This window comes from Pieris rapae, chromosome 13 (genome assembly GCF_905147795.1).
Source record: "Pieris rapae chromosome 13, ilPieRapa1.1, whole genome shotgun sequence".
Taxonomy (NCBI): domain Eukaryota; kingdom Metazoa; phylum Arthropoda; class Insecta; order Lepidoptera; family Pieridae; genus Pieris; species Pieris rapae.
In genome coordinates this window covers 8,889,983-8,907,974 of record NC_059521.1, presented here as the reverse complement: position 1 = coordinate 8,907,974, position 17,992 = coordinate 8,889,983, and the positions used below count along the sequence as shown (strand labels likewise).

At 33.5% G+C, this 17,992-nt stretch overlaps 1 protein-coding gene across 1 annotated transcript in view; it reads left to right on the top strand.

Annotated features, from left to right (window-relative positions):
* The first annotated feature begins 7,909 nt into the window (after positions 1-7,909).
* Positions 7,910-17,992, top strand: part of LOC110995515 (protein prickle) — a 254,268-nt gene continuing 244,185 nt past the window's right edge. Inside the window, exon 1 of the mRNA XM_022262718.2 lies at positions 7,910-8,063. The gene's annotated coding sequence lies outside the window, so the exon portion shown is untranslated. The remainder of the gene's footprint in view (positions 8,064-17,992) is intronic.

Sequence of the window (17,992 nt, the reverse complement as noted above, 5' to 3'; positions counted from 1 at the left end):
CGTGTATTTTTTCTGGATCTACCTTTCTCACTCTCTCTCTAAATCGGTCTCCATCGCTCTCTCCCTTTTCATCGACAAAAACGCTGCACATCTTCGTGACGTTTCATCCCTAAAAAAAATACCCTCATGCACCCAAAGAAGTATCTTCGTACTTCAAAAAATAATAGTAATAGCCAATAATTAACATAGCAAGGCTTTTAAAACGACTGGGTGAAAGATAACCATGGAGCTGCTAAAAATGTCCACCGAGTCTTTTCATCACCGTTTTATTGTAAATTGGTATGTACTAATAAGAAACTTAATTATATTAAGTTTGTTGGTATAAAAGGCGTGGTCTTTACGCTTTTCTTATGTAATAGGTTGATGAATGTAACTCATAGGTTTTTGATATTCGTCTCATTCTTCCAAATCGTGTTTACGCTATGATGAAAAGAGATAGTAAGCTTTACAAAACAGTGCAATAAGAATGATTATTTATGGATAAGGCTATTAGAATAATTATTTTCAGTCCAGGAGATGCGTTAAATCACGGCTTAGTGTTTCTACACTAGTGGAATCATTTTAAACAAATTACACATTATAATTATACTTGATTTTAAAATTCATTCCGTCCCTGTAAATCCTCGAATATACATAAGTTCGTTCGTTTCCGTCACAGATAAATCTGAAGAGATTTCCATCTAACATGTGTCGGTTATAAATCTATGATCATGACGTCACGCTGCGTACGACCGGATGATACCCATTACTTAACTAATTAATTGACAATTACTTGTGATCGAAGCCTTTGGTACGATTAAAATTTTATAATAATACATTTAAACTAATAAAACGTAAGTCATAATGCCATTTATCTAACACCACTAATAAGTTACGCGTAGAACCAATTTCGTTTTTATAGCGAAGCGGCAAGACTTTGACTTCCTTTAGCAGTTAACAATTTCTTCTTTTAAGTTGTAGTTTAAATGTTTCATTACAGTTTTCTTATTTCTATTGTTTTTATAAAATGAGGTCTAAACGTGGGCAGGAGGCTCACCTGATGTTAAGTGATACCGTCGCCCATGGTCACTTTTAATGCCAGGGGCCCGCGAGTGCGTTGAATATATATTGTTCACGAATGTAGCTTGGCAAAGCTTGTATACTTTTAGTAGTAGCATACCTTCATCGTACGATACTTGCCAACTAAATTCCCACTAATTATTATGAAAAACAATAATGTGCGTAAAATGCGGTGTCAGACCGTGTTTTCGGCTCGCTTGAATACGACAGAACTGTAACCCGACACCTTGCGCTCTTGCCTGCAGACCGTACTGCTTATTGTACCGTAATTTTAAATAAAAAGGCGTATTAGGCGAAATAAAAGGTTGTAATAATGCCATCCATTATTATTAAAATAAACATACTGAAGTAAATAAAAAGGTAATGTGTTTAATTAATAATAAAAATCAAAGCAATATAGTTTTAAGTAAACTCAAAAGAAACAGAGCAGTTGGCCTAGTGCTTTCAGTGTGCGACTCGTCCCTGACATCGTAGGTTCGATCCCCGCTTATGCACCAATCTTACGCATTTAACATTACGCTCGAACGGTGAAGGAAAACATCGTGAGGAAAGGCTTGCCTTAGACCCAAATAAAGGACGCCGTGTGTCACAGGACTTGCCTTATTTACAGATGATTATGAAACTAGCTGCTGTGGTCACTGGCAGAATGACCAGCGCTGTGCTTTCTGCTCCTCAGCATAAAGCTGAGCCAGGGCCAAAACAGCCACAGCACACACATTTGAAACGCGCCGAATGACAAAATAATATATTGTAATATTATTATTTTTTGATAATTGTTATTTTGTTGTTTATGTGTGTGTGTGTGTTTTGTTTGTTATAAATGTTATGTCTGTCTGTCAAACAGATGCAAAAATCTCAGGCCTAAAAAGGTCGTGGTGGATTTAGTTCATTTTTTTTTAAACCCAAAAAAAGATAAACCCATTTCATTGATATTTTTCTATAGACAAAGACTCCGTCTTCTAGCTGAAACCATTATTGTTAGTAGAACGGAGAAAGAAATTCACGACAAGTCCGTCTTCTGGGCCGCCTCAGCTTCTTAGGAGGCTTAAAATACGTCAATTAAGTCATTAAGGAGAATTTATTGCGATTTAAACCTTTGTTCATCTTTTTATACTCAGGCAACTAATTTGCACGGTCCATTCAATTCCCGGTTTAATGGATCTTTATTTATGAAAGTAATTAAAAATAAATAAGCACTGGTTATGAATCTCTTGCCTCTAAAGAACCTACAGAGGTGAAGTGCGCGTGAGCATAAAAAATGCCAACAATGTGGTCGGGCCTCGAGTGTCGAGTTACTCGTCTGACAAGTGAGGGGCGTGTCCACCGAAAGATATAAATAGCTTCGATATATTTGCTATCGTTGAATAGTCTGTAATTATCTAATTGTCTTGGTACGTATGTAAATAAAATAAGTTTAAACGCAATACTTGAGAAACGTCCGATTTTGCAACAATATATTAATTGATAATCAATAGGATCGATCGATAATTATTGCACTGAGTTGGTTATTACGCGCCAAGAGTTTAAAGTACATATTAGTAAATATTTACGAAAACTTGGAACCTCGGTAGTTTTTCACTACTAACACTGATTATTTATTCAATCAATAAACTTTGAATATGGCTGCAATATATTATAATAAGATTCTTCTAGCATATGGGGACTATTGGACGCCAAAATGGGCGGTCGCCCCAGCCCATGGCAACCCATTTTGATAGGTACATTGCCTGCCTTTGAGGGAGGAGTATCCTCTTTTTAATGCAAATATATGCCAATTAAGATAAAAAGCTATTTAATTTGGTGGAACACGTTAAACTTTGACACCACCTTTACTGGTTATTTTAGTTATAAGATACCCACTATCATGTACCGTTTATATTTTCCAACCAATCCCAAAACATTGGAATATTTTTGTCCTAGGCGCAGATACTGTTTCAGCGTAGAGGAATCAGCCACCCACGTAGTCCTGGAATGCGAGGGTGTCGCTAAACAATGCAGAAATCCTTGAAGCAGTGAGGTCACTCCGTGAAGCCCGTGACTTCTGTGTTTCTGGAAGGAGTCTAAGTGCGGAAACAGAGTCCACCAACCTATACCTTTTATTTTAAATGTAATAGGAGGCAAACACATTTGATGTTAAGTGTACAGTCCGCCACACATGGACTATCTGATTGCCAGAAGGCTCGAAAGTACGGTGTCGGCCTTTTAAGAATATTTACTTACTAATAATATCGAACTGTGACCAAGTTAACAGATTGATATTTTGCAGGTGTTTACATAGTTTAGCTTTTAATAGTTTCGCTTGCAATGGATGTAAGCTGAAGTTTAATTTTTAACAGCAGTTGAATAAAGGCAGAGCCTCCAATATCAGATAACTTTCATATCTCGATGACAGACGCCCGCGCCTATACAGGTGAGGGCAAGTGAATGCGGGTCACCTGTGGTATGTTTTTTATGTTTGATAATGCGAAGAAATTATATTTCCTGACTATGCTTGGGTAAAAATTGCAATACAACTCAATTTTTTAAATTTTATTTATAATTTATTTTAATGAAGTTTTGGCTTCAGACGATACTTAACGCACATGCCATATAAGCCATTGGTATCTAAGTTCAATTTACAGCGAAATAATAATTTTGTCGCATTAGTATGTTTTAGACAGGCAAGATCACTTGTTTATATTTTATTATAGACGCAAATGGGGAATCCGTGTATAAACATTGTGACAGTTATACAACGATAAAATCATTGTTATTATGATAAATTCTGAAGTTTTTATGGGCGATTAGAAGCCAATAAATAAGTATATAAAAAGCAGGTCTCTGGTTTCAAGTAGCTTGTTCGAGTTTGACCCCAATCACAAATTTTTGTTGTCTATTTCAAAGCAATTTATTATATACTTTGCAATTTTAATACCTAATGTTGTTTTTGGTTTACAAGAATGCCACTACAACTTTTTAGGGTTGGACCTCAAATTATGAATTAGATTTTTAATTTGTTATTTTTCTAACAATCATGTAGGTGATCAGTCTTCTGTGCCTGTCACATGCTGTTGAATTTTTGGATCAAAGGCGAGTGTTGGCCTAGTGCACAGCCAGGATTGGATTCTACCTCAAAGATGGGTTATAAAGTTAAAAAAATTATTAAAATATTCAAATAAATATTTTATTGAAAACGGATGTTGCTCGATCTAAGTGAAATATACTCTCGTAAAATTATTACAATATATCTATTTGTAGTGTATGTGAGTATTTGCGTGAAACGTTATAATTAATATTAATTGGATAACGTAATATACTGTGATGTAGTGATAAACTACTATAAGAGTTTACTATAATGATATGACTCATAATGTAATTGTAATTTTCTACCTTTTAAGATAAATTTGCACGCCATGTTTCAAATATGTAAATATTAGATTGTAATATCTAGTTTTGTGAGAATACCTGTTGTAGCTTAATTAGATTAATATATAAATATTACGATTTAGTTTATTTTTTTTAGTTGTTGTCTACCAATGTTAAGTGTGTATTTTTTTCTCTATTTATATTTAATATTATTCTCTCTTTTGGTATGTTATAAGTTATTAGTGGTCTATATTACTATTAAGATTAGCATTTTTTTATAGTAATAAATAAAAATAAATAAAATAAAATAGCCTTTATTGCTGAACTTATTTTTACAGTAATTTTTCTTACAAATACGTTTATAACTTTTAACAGTTTCTTTTCTTTTCATAAATCAGGTATCGGTAAACGGTCGTTTCTACATTTCAGCTTGTCTTTCGACATAGGCCTCCTCTAAAGATTTCCACTCTGTTCTATTTTTATGTCATTTACTTTGTTTTTCATGTTAGTGTTATTTTTTTTTTCTTTAGAGGGTCGTGGTCATTTTTCCCCACGATGACCAGTCGGCTTGGGGAAGTATTTTGTTTTGTTATTTTATGTTGGTTCATGTTGAGCTGTTTATTTTTCCGTTTACCGACAGTTAATTGTTATTCTTTGTTAGTTGTTGTCTTAGCGGGAAGAGACGAAAGAGAATTAGCTCTAATCCTCATTACGTCGAAAGCATTTGGTCTATTGTTAATCGGCGGCATTAGAGTTTGTTGTTTCCTTGGTTGAGCATTGTTTTGTGGGGATGATGATGTTTCTCTTTTGCGCTTTTCCTTATTTATGTTAGTATTTTTTCCTTTTACTACTAGTTTGTCAAATTTCAGGTACGCGATATTTCCCTTTTCTCTCTCCTCTTTTAGCTGCGCCTGCAACGTTTTCCTTTTCTCTATTACTTCCTTTGTGTAGTCTTCTGTAACATATACATTTTTGAAGTTTTTCTTCTTTCCCATAACTTCATTCTTCTTCCATTCGCTCGTAAAGGAAATCAGAATTGGTCTTGGTTTTCCAGAAGACTTTCCCTTTCCTAGACGATATATTTTGTTTATCTCATGTTCTTGTAATTGTATGTCAAGGTCAGTTTTGAAAATATGTATTGTATTTTGTATTAATTCTTGTGTAGACCTTTCGCCTTCATTTACTCCAAACATTATCAAATTGTTTTGCTTCTTTCCTCTTTTTAAACTTTCTACTTCCTTTTCGAGATTTTCTACTTTTATTTTTAAGTTTCTATTTTCTGTTATAATAGGTTGAAGTTTTTCGTCTAATCTCTCCATTATATTATTTGTTATCGAATCTTTCAATTCTATTGTTTGGTTCAAGATTTCATTCTTCATTTTATCAAACAATAGTTGAAACTGATCCTCCATTCTTGTAAACTAAATCTGCGTGTTATGGAACGTAATTAGTGGTAGTTTTTATTTACTTGCTCTGGCAACACTAGTTAGCTGTTACTGTGACAAGTGTCAATGTCATTGATCTTTTGTCTATGCTCAATCTGATTGGTGGATTTCTAACCTCTAATTATCACTTTTTGGAGATACTTTTGTTGAAATTCAAGAACTTACGTGATATTGTGTGAAATCGGTAGTTCCACTACACGGACGACACTTCAATTTGTGTTTTGTGACGTCGCAGTCTCAAGAACAGTGTACGAAATTATTTTTTTAGCACTCAATAATACGGAGCTACACAATTACGATGCTTACAGTATGACAGCCCCAGTATGCTATGGGGACCTTCTTTATGAGGGAAGCCGGTTGGTAGCCGTGCCGGTCTAAGACGGTTGCGCATTCAGATGACTGCATAAGGTTATTCTTTACAGTATATAGATGAGTTGAACAATGATGATGAAGATAATTTTTTTATAGTAACATGTAATTAATTAACACGTTTTACTATTTTCCTTAATTAGGGTTGCCGGAAAGAGATTTTTTAGTAGCGATACACTCGTTGGTTTATTTCTAACAGACATGTGAAGAAGACTGATCTCAGTTTTTTAATTAATGTGTATAATGAAATCATGCATGTTTAATCATTATATATATTAGATAAATCACTCATGCCAGTAAAAATACTTTTGTTATTACTAGTAAATAAGCTTTAAGCTATTATTAAATTATAGTATTTAGTTTTGAAATAAAACTTAATAAAACAATTTTGTATTTTTTTTTTTTTACTATATAGGTTTAGTTAACTGTTTTTTTTATAGAATAGGGGGTAAAAGGATCCTACGCCCAAAAAGCTCGCAGCCCATGCACAACCCATTTAAGTGGCTGCGTTGTCGACCTTTGAAGGAGAAGTACACTTACTTTGAACTGTTGGAGATCGTATCTGTCGGGGAAGACTCCCACCGAGAGTCGATTTCACAGTTCGATAGTTCGCAAATACTTGTGTTTTAGAAAAAAATCGTATTTAAAGACGAGAATATAATTATTCTCTATAGTAGACTTTTGTTTACACAAAATAAAAATATTTAAACATTTATCTTAATTTATATTTGCGCATAGAATTATAAAAAAACAAGTTTGTCTCGTTTGTAAATGCTGTTAAAAATATTAAGTTAAATTAATCGTACGATAAGCATCGCTTAAAATAGGCTTTATTAAAATGTGATAAATGATGCTGTTAAAATCTATTACTTAATAGTATAGAAGATATTCGTTATTTTCAATACCAGAAATAAGCTTAATCATGCGACAACCGTCAAGTCGGCGTGGGAGCAACTTATCCAAACCACAGTATATATACATTATTCGGTAGTGGTTCTATCCTAGTCCTGGTTAAAGAACTGGGTATTTTAAGAGTACCAAGTTTATATATGCCGCATGCATCAAGGGATTTAACACAGCTGTTCGGCCGGCGTGTACTACGAAATTAAAAAGAAAAATACATTATAATATAACAGACATATTCTTCGTCAGGTGCACTATTACAGAAGGTTGGTTGTTACGAACACAAATTGCTGGGTATATTGCGCTAGTCTAAACAGTTCCTTGGCAGGCATGATGCCGGTCCACTCCCGGACGTTTCGCAACCACGCCATTTTCTACCAGCCCATCTCTTAATATTTATGTATAAAATTAGTAAGGAAAAGTATTGATCTACGAGAATGGAAAGATTTATTGATACCAAGGGATTTTAACAAAATATATTTATGCTTGTTCTTTAATACAAGCAAGAAATTATTACATGTCGATTTCAGTGCGAGGTACGAAGAAACAGTTGCTGTGATAATTTAGAACACTTCTGCTAAAATTTTAGATGCATTTCAATGAGATATTCACAAGTTACCTAATATATTTATACAATTAGTCAAAATTTGTCAGTTTAATACTACAAAATAACTAGTGACTTACTTAACCACCTTATGGTTCAAGTTATATGCACTGTGGTAAAGCTTAGCAAAAAGCTGCGCATGAGTGGACGGAGTGCGCGCGGGCGGCAGTCTGCTCTTAACCAGCAACCTGTCAACATCTCAGTCGCGTACCGATGTACGCCGATACGTTGCCGGACTTTTGTGTCGTGCTGTGCTAAGTGCGAGTGAGTGTAGAACAAGTGTGGGAAAGTGCATCGACCGCGGGTTCGATGCCCGGATTGCTGGAGTTAGCTAAATGGTCTGTTATTATTTATAACCTATGTACTTGTGCAAATTAGACTGAGAGCTTATTAAGCTCTAAAAGCACAAATAAGTTGCGTGCTAAATCAATACAACCGGCGTGCGCGCAGGTGCCTCAAGGCAGTTGTAGACTTGTTGAGGTCATGATGCTTACATATATCATACGTATACATAGTAGAGTCAGAGAATTACCCCGAGAACCTTTTACTTTTTCTTTGTATAATATTAGTAAAAATTACTTTTTACTAGTAGTAATAAATAACTGAGCAGTGTGGGGCCTAGTGGCTTCATTACATTCCCAACCTTGAGGTCGAAGGTTCGATCCCCTATTAAGCAATAATACCTCGAACGGTGAAGGAAAACATCGTCAGGAAACCGGCTTGCCTTAGACCAAAAAAAGTTGACGGCATGTGTCAGGCTTGCGAAGCTGATTAGTGATTGCCTATCAGATTGACAGGTCATCATATAACAGATACAGAAATCTGAGGCCAAGACCTAAAAATGTTGTAGTGCCACTGATTTATTTATTTTAATAAAATCAGACATTTTGTAAAAAAGTCTATTTACTCATTATGATATACATGTAGTCCTCATTAATTTTAAAAGGCTTGCTTGATTGACATAAAGTCCAATTATTATTTATCAATAATCAAACGGAAAGCAAATGGTGGAAGCAATAAGCGAGGTAAAACGTGGATAATTTAACGTTCCGACCGGGAGATAAACAAGATTAGAAACTGCAGTTAAGATAAATTATAAACTATGCAACTGGCTTTACATAACAGAAATACAATGGGCACTTAAAAGTTCGACGCATTTGAAAATAAATTAATCTGATTGCAAGTTGTTTGACAATATATGTGTTTGATATATAGGATGACATTAGATATGTAGTAGTCATTTTTGGTGTCTTCCTACTAAGAGCAGATGTACCACAAGATATAATACGTACGTACGAGTACGGACAGTTTTAGCATAGGGCTCATTTGGCCCGTTGTATGTAAAGTCCTGGATAATTCGGCCAGTCTAGCTTCTTCCCCAAGAAAACGTCTCCGTGCAAAGACTATGCTAAATTGTAAAATATTTGTTTTGCTCTTCAGTAGGAAAAGACCACACACCAATACAGCACATTTAATATGAGTATTTTGAAACCCTCTTCGAGGCTAATATGGATTGTTAATACCTTGCCAAAAAGTGTATTAAATACGTACAGAGTCACCATGCCCCAATGTAAACTAAGGGACAAAGACATATCTAAATGATTTTAGGCTATTTGGAATATAGTCTGGCGGCAGTGTTTTCGCCAAGTAACCAGTTCTTACCGCTTTTCTCGAAGTAATTCAGATAGGCTCTGATGAGACAATATTAAGCGGGTACTTATGCTTGAAGCCTAACTAGGATTTGATGCTTTTAATATCTGCCTATCATTATGATCGCTACTTGTTTTAATCTCTAGTTGATAAGCTAAGAGTTCCGATAATTAAACAGTTATCTCTGATCTGACGCCTCTGTGATGACGGTGCAATTCCGTTCGGCCATCATCGACTACTTACGATAATGACATTCGAAATTATTCGAATATATTTGTATTGACGTCGAGCCATCTCCTGTCGTCGCTTGGGTTTGACAGAGATGGACAGATAACCGTTATAATATCATTTTGTTTTGTTTGCTCTTCTGAAACTCGTCGTGGTCAAATATCTTTTTTTGTAGCTACAGGATTCCATTGACGTTCTAGCTAAGATGAAAAGTTGATTCGAATTTAAATTGGGTAAGTATTGTAAGCTTCATCGGTTGTATATTGCTGTCTTTTTTGCGGAAATGTAGTGTTTTATTCTAAAGTCACGTATTTGATCGGATTATTATTATTTATATAACTGGGTGCAAACAGGAAAGCTAAACTAATAAAAAGTACTACCACCGCCTATAGACTCTCATATTGCCTCGCAAGGGCATTGCTAGTCTCTTGCAAGTGCCTTGCCGTCCTTTTAGCTGACTCGAAATCTCGTGGTGAAATACACTGATAATCTATGTCATGTACTTGAGGGCGGAGAGGGCTACTTGACCATAGAGATAAATGATAAACCCGCCAGACCCTTGATTCACTGGGGACCAAAAAAAATTTTCTTAGTTTGTGTCAAAGTCTCAGATTAATCAAATATACTGTATGTGTAGTATTTAAACTACTGAAGCAGGATATGAAAATAACATAGCTCAGTTCGATGCAATTAAATATATATTGAGAGGTGCAGTGCAGATGCCGTGCCGCAGGAAGGCGTTTGTTTACGGCTAGACGTTATTTCTGTGCGGCAAGTCAACACGTGCTCTCTACATCTAAACTTATTTGCTTTACTTTTTTTTTATTTCACCACAGTTTCTTATTTTATATTTCAGCTTTGATGTTACCAATAGTTCGGTTTAGGTGTTTTTTTGTGTTCCAATATACAATAGTATAGTAATAGACAATGTTAGTCTTTGGACCCTCACTTGTAATATACTATTTTCAACTTCCGTTTTCCGTTTATTCTATTATTTATTCTTGATATTTTTACATCTAAATTATACTAACGGATTACATATATGTTCGATCTATAGTCACTTTGATTATAGATCGAACATAATATATTAATAGAGATATGTAACTAACAAAATTTTATTTTAATAGATATATTTAGATTATTACAAATTATATTTAAATCGTGCAACTTTATTTTATTCTTTTTGTAACTCACATCAAAGTTTAACTTTAACTTTCTATTGATTAGGGATTTTATATATTTGTCACTAAACATTGTTTCAGCAGAAGCGCCTCAGTCATCATAACAATATTTGGTCAGAAATAGATAAACAAGACACTGTGACAAGGCTAGATTAGAAATATTATTTGGTATAAATTAAATTTATAATAATTAAAAAAAACGTTAGACTATGCTTACATAAACAAATTGCATGTAAACATGTGTTATGTTCATTTAAAAAGGTTCCCAAGCTCTGATACCATCGGCAAGATTAAATTCCTCCTTAAATAAATAAAGACATTATTAGCCGAGTGTTATCAGGCTACTGCAGGTCGGAAGGTTCTGTTAGTAGATAACGAGAGATGCTATCATTGCTGCTTGGATTATCGACATTGGTTGTCCCGGTCGGTGTATCTTTCCTTTATATCTTAGCTTATTTTGTACATACATTGTATGTATTGTTTCGGATTTATATGCTTTGAGATATGGCAATTACTACCGAAGTTGTAAATGGCTGACAATTATTTATGTCACGTTTATATTCTTTTAGTTATTATTCCGACTGAACTGTATTCTTTGTTATGTATAAAAATAAAATATAAATATGACTCCGCGGTATCCATGCGATATATTTATCCATTATAATTAATTATGTATTTATTTATTGTAGCCGCAACATTAAGCCTAAACTAGTTCTAGACAGTACTTCTAATTAATTTGCGATATTTATTTTAAAACGCAGGCTTTTTCTCTCGGCCTACACCTTCTGTCTTCCTTGCCGATGAGTATGGATGCCTACAGATTCAAATTTAATGACGTGGAGTAAGTGATAGCTGTATCTTATGTTCCATAATAAACATATTTTATTTTATTTTTTAAACAATTAAAGAAATGTCTACAATTCTACAATGTAAACTAACTACAAGGACCACTATTTAGGCCTTGGCTGGTTAAGGCTACCGCGGAATAGTCTTAAAATTAATCTTAAAATATATTAATTAACCTGCATCATCAGCAAACCCAACATTCAGACCCTCACGTACAAACCCTCACTTTCACGTCACACAACACAGCTGAATTCGGCATTAGTTAGTTAAATGTATTTAATATTTTTCGTTGATTTTTTCTTTTCATAAATGCTTGAATCTTTCTGTATTGTAATCCATCTTTGGCTATGTTTTTTGGGTATAATTAATAACCTATGTCAGTTGTTACGTAATAAATAAATAAAAGTTAAGTAGCAAAAGTAGAGCGCAAATGAGGAAGTCTTAAGCAGCGTTAATACCTTTGTAGATAGCACTTATTGTAACGCAACGTTAGAAAATAATTACCTGACCATATTCCAGTGAAACCTAGATAATAGTCGCGAACTAGATGAATGATCGGTTCAAATTACATACCAAGGAATGGATGCAAACTGGAAGACAACATAATATCCACCACCTGCATAACCAATTGCTGATTTGCTACTTGCGAGAATTATTATAAATCGCTATTTCGTGAGGTCAATTTCAGCTATTGTTATTGTATCGGATTTGCCAATTGAGCGATGGGATTTGCAAGTAAATGTTGTGAATAGTTTTATTAATGTTGTTTTTTATTGCTTATAAAAAAACAATATTAATTATTTTAATAATATATTATACGAAACAAAAACTAGACTGCCTATCGGATTTAACTTTCTTTTAGGGATATCAATGCGATGTAAGTGCGTGCTCCTATTTCACCATGACTCCTGCTGATAGAAGACAAATCTTTGTTTTTAATTTATTTTACTATTCTTTATTACTCAAGATTTCATATGGAACATGGTATAATGGTTGCAGCTGCTTACAAACTTTGTGTAAGAAAAAAAACTTGGCGATTAAAAAGAGTGGCGGAGAGTTTATTGCCAGTTCTTCTCTTCCGTTCTACGCCCTTGATTTGAGAACTGACAGGAATAGAAAATTAGAAGCATTTAATGTATATTTCTTTTTTGACGTTCATAAGTGTACATTATGTTACCTACATGAATAAATGATTTTTTTGATGTAATTAAAATATTTCAATATATTTTTATATTATATTTTTTATTAACTTCAAAATCTGGCGTTAATATGGCAACATTAAGTCTCAAATTATGTAGTGCCAATGGACTTTGTATCCGGCTAATAAATAAATTAAAAAAAAAATTATGTATCTGTTAACTTGACATTGTTAAAAATTCGCTTGATTCCCGCATTTTTATCTGTATAATTTCAGCGTGGTGATATACTCTTCCTAGTTAAATAAACTGTTTAAATTTGCAAATTTGAATAAATAATTCCGTAGATTATCATTTCAACCAAACACATTGGCTCTTCGTCGATATATTATAAAGAATACGATACCCATTTTGTATGACTCCAATTGAGAAGAGGTAAATTTGTTCATTAATATAATGGGTACCATTAAAATAAACGTTTTCCCATCAACAAGTTATTTGAGAGATTTTTAGAAGTTATCAATTACGTTTATCGTTTCTATCTGGTTAATTAGTTGAACTCTTCATTTTAACTTGTGATATCACCCGACAGTATATGACATTATTTAAATAAGACATTAGAGTTATCATTAACTAAATGACAGAGATAAAGTGAGACAGTGTTCGCTTTGTGGAAGATTAATAGTTACGCTGAGGTATTTGAGAGTTCTATTTATTGGTTATACTTTATGGAGATGCTACAAAGACTATCTATATTTATATATTTACTGTATACTTTAATCGTGCATTAATCATAATTATTCTATATTCATAAGTTAGTATTGTGTTAGTGCAGACAATTCTAACTTCTCACTTTTAAAATGTAACTTTCCCGAAAAAATTAAAATATATTATTAAAAAGATAATAATTGTCAGAATTTGACAAAAATACTAGTGCGTTGTAAGCATTCATACATAATATTTATGGTAGGACTCAAGAGTCGAGATTCAACTCTAAGTCTCCCGAATATCGAAAATATATTGGATGTCCTTCTTAATCCTGAATCGTAAGCTGATGTTTGCATATTTTGAGTTGTGTAAAAATATGTCTACACAACAATATGCAAATCAAGACAATCAAGATCTCGGCACAAAAAAGGCAAAAGACCGATGCCTTTGAAATGTGGTGCAAATACATGCCAATACATCGATACTGAACCAACTCCGTTTGTACGCACTCACTTTTCTACCATATGCCTACAGACTATACCTCTGCTCCATATAGAAATAATAAAAGTATAGCAAATTTCATTAGTTATATACCTAGAGCTCAATTAAAATAGTTCAATCAGTAACTGTATAACTCAAAAGAATGTCGATTATACATAGTTCTTATGCTATTCGAAGAGCAATTACAATAATTGTAGCCATCGCTATATGGAGTGGAACAAATCGTGTTCCCAAAACGTCGGCCACTCCGAGCTTTGAGATTTTCACACTGAATTATTTTCTCAGACGTATTAAAATTATTTGATGTGCCATACTAAAGCTTTATGCATTACCGCTTGTAGGTATTTGTAGATTATGTATGTCTATATCTGCAATTCGGGTTTCATATATTTTCGGTTGGTCGCTTACTTCGCCGAGCGATGCAGACAAAAATATTTTATTCTATAAAAACGTGTGTAATTGCAGCGAATGAGATACCGGTCCACAATCACGACTTCTTCGTTCTACCAGCCCGTCTCTTACCTTGAGTTAGAAGCTGTATCGAAGATGATGCAAACGTTTGCGAGATATTGCTTTCCGTGAGGACGAGGAGTCAGTCATTCGTCACTTTTTGAATGCAGCTGATGCGAAGCATGCAACGCTAACACCTTATCTCAAAAGCTTAGAGGCGTCTATTTGTATCTTCTTTAATAGTCCATGCCTCCCTATAGTGCTTCTGCCAGATGTATGGAGTAAGAGTCGAACTCTCAATTTCATACTAATGTGGCGAATACAGCAATCTTTTTACATTGACTACTTACGTACGTCCGTAGCTGTAAGATAACGTATAAATAAATAAATAATAATAATATTTTGTTACATTCAATCATTCATCTTAATTGTATTCAAACCAATTACAATTAAAAACTGTTCGTTCTTATTCAAATCAACACAAACTTCCAGATTATATGGAATCGCTCGGATTTTGTTTTTCACCACTTGCAAACCGTTAAGCCTAATTTGCGGCATATAATTTATACGCAATCTATTGCGAAATTTCTCGTATCCCGTATTTATAACCGGTATCTCAATCGCCGGATGCGATAAATGACCTCCGAATTGGCTCCGACTGTGAGGCGATCACGATTTTCTCAAATGTGATTTACTTTATAATTTTTAACCGACCTCAAAGACAAAGTATAACTTTTAAGGTTTGCATTTTATAAATACACTATATTACCTTGAATATATATTACAATTATTCGTACGCAAAAGTTTTTTTTAATTTTGCTCACTCAGGCTTTCTTACGCCCTATGCCTCTAGAGTAAGTAAGGTGCTGTAGGTACAGCAAGGCGCAGGCACTCTTCATTCTCATATTATATTATATGCTTAGTTTATCGCAGTAAAAAATAATGTGCATTATATTTTTACCTAATTTAAAAGTAACTCCGGAATTGATAGAGTTATTTATAAAACTGTAATTTGGTACTATAAATATATTATTCCATAAGTGTATCAAGGCGCTCTCAACATTGGAACTTAAAACTTTAAAATATTTAAAATTTTACTCCAATATCTTACGTGTCAAAGCAAACAAAGGATAGTAATTGAGTAAAAATGGGTGTTTGTAGTGAACACGATAATTCAATAAGTGTGCACCGCTAGTACACTGTTTTGTTTACAATACAAATATTTGAGTGCCGTCTTAAGTCACCTTGTGGACAGTCGGGTTATTGAGAATTGAGCATCCATGTAATGTACTCACTTCATTTATTTATTGAAGTACACCACATAATATATAATGTTAATAATTTTATACAAGTAATTATAAAATATGATACAGTTACAAAGACTAATTTAATTTTAAAAAAAATTAAGGACAGAAATATGTTGTAAATTTCACTTTAATTTAATTGTAAATTGTAATTTTCTCCTTATAATACGAATTAGGTACGAGAATGGCGCTCAACAATGTTTGTTTCTGTAAAATAATGTGTTAACATTAGTTTTGTATAAATAACTTTATCTAATTTAATGATTTTTCTCACAGTGGTCGCTTGGAAGAAAACACTCGAAAGCGATAGATGCTAGTTACCCTCCTTTTTATTTAAGAAATAAATGATTAAGATGTTCGAATATATCTCTCTTCAGTAGATACCTCAAGTCTAAGCGCCATTGTCAGCAAGGAAACATTTAATGCGGGCAATCTGGCTCTTATAACAGTGTTTTGAGGACGATGAGTCTTTCACTTGTTCCATCTGGTTGATGAAAGGCCACGTGATCTTTTGCCTTTTGTCAAAACCAAAATAAGATACAATTCGTTGTACGCATATTTTAGACAGGCGAGTCCATATGTGGTCCGCTTCGCACGTTAATCTTAGCATTCATCTTCAGCATCACATCTCAAATGTATTTATTCTTTGCTTTTTTTTCTTTCTTAGTTCTAAACACGTCCATTGATTGCATATCCATATTACGTACTGTTCGTGCTTGTGGTAATATTTAAAATAATAAATAAAGTATTCCTCAACTTTACAACAAAGTACCGTAAATCGTTTTTGCGTAACCGTCTTTATCATTACGTGTAACAATTAAGGTAAAATAAATCAATTTGAATTCAATTTGGGAGTATTGTGAGCTACGAGCGGCCATAACGATAAATGGTAGGAGTGTGTCGAATTTACTTACAATTTTATTGCTTGCAAACCAGTTTCAATGGCTCTCAACATTCTTTTATAATGTATCAAATCATTTTCATACAAAACGAATACACGAGTTAAAAGTTTTAACGTATTTTTATGACTACTTTAAGATGAAAGGTTTTGATGCATTGTGGTCAAAGTCCGTTTGTGGACGTTTGTGAAGTTTGTTTATAAAAATCGTTTCTGAATAACATTTGGCGCTTATTACAGAATATGTTTAAGCTATTAACGCCCAAACCCAATAATTAACCCATAATCTCAGATCATACTGTGACAGTCGATCGATCTGCATCCCAATAACCAAACCCTATGAAGACAATCCATTTTTGGTATGGTTAGAATGCAATCTCTTCGCTATTTACACTCATACTTTGATAATCAAAATAAATAAAACCGTACAAATAATATTGTATATATGTTTAAAATATATCAAATAGCTTTTTAATTATTTAAAAAACTGGTGTAACTTAAAATCTTAAGATAGAATATTGGCCCAGTTGAAGTTTCATTTTCATACAAAGGTCTATCCACAATAACCGATTCGACCTACCATGGATGGCTTGTATCGACAGATGGATTAAGGTGTCTATTTCATATGGTCAAAAATGGATTGAAATAGGTTTTTGGGTTTGGGCGTATGTCTGATTCCCGTACGTCAAAAATGATTAGACGTTCGCACTCATTTTTCTTACTTTCCTTTTTTCTCAGAACACTCAGCTAATAAGCTCAATATTTAGTGTGTATATAAAAAAAGTATGTTATTATTATATTATTATTACAATAATTATATATATGCTGTTTATAGTGGAAGCGAAGTTCCGTTGCTAATAATGAATGAAAAGTGCAAGTTGTGAGTTTGACAAAGGTTTGAAATAACGGTCTCGAGCCCGACCTACACCTGCGCGGGCGCCGACCTTGCACCTTTGTCCTGAACGCCGATATCAAACTCAAACGGTATTCCTAATATGGGTTTTTGGATTAACTCCAATATATATTATGTATGTTTAAAATTAGAACTATATAATATAGGACGTATTTTTTATTTTATTTTAATTGTATTACTGGTACACAATAATAAAAATTAATTTATTAAATATAAGCGCGGTTTTCTTTTAATTATTTACATAATTTAACATTTTGACTGGGTTTTAAAACTTATAATAGTAATACTATCTGTTGCGTTTCCCATAAATTGCAATCGGTGTGTTCCTTCTTTTTCGACGATTCGACCAAACCATTGCTGAAGGTTATACAAACAAGACGATAATTTAAGGTTAACTTTTAACAGTGATAAGCATTTCTTTGTTCTTGTGCCTTCTGTTGAGCACGGTTGTA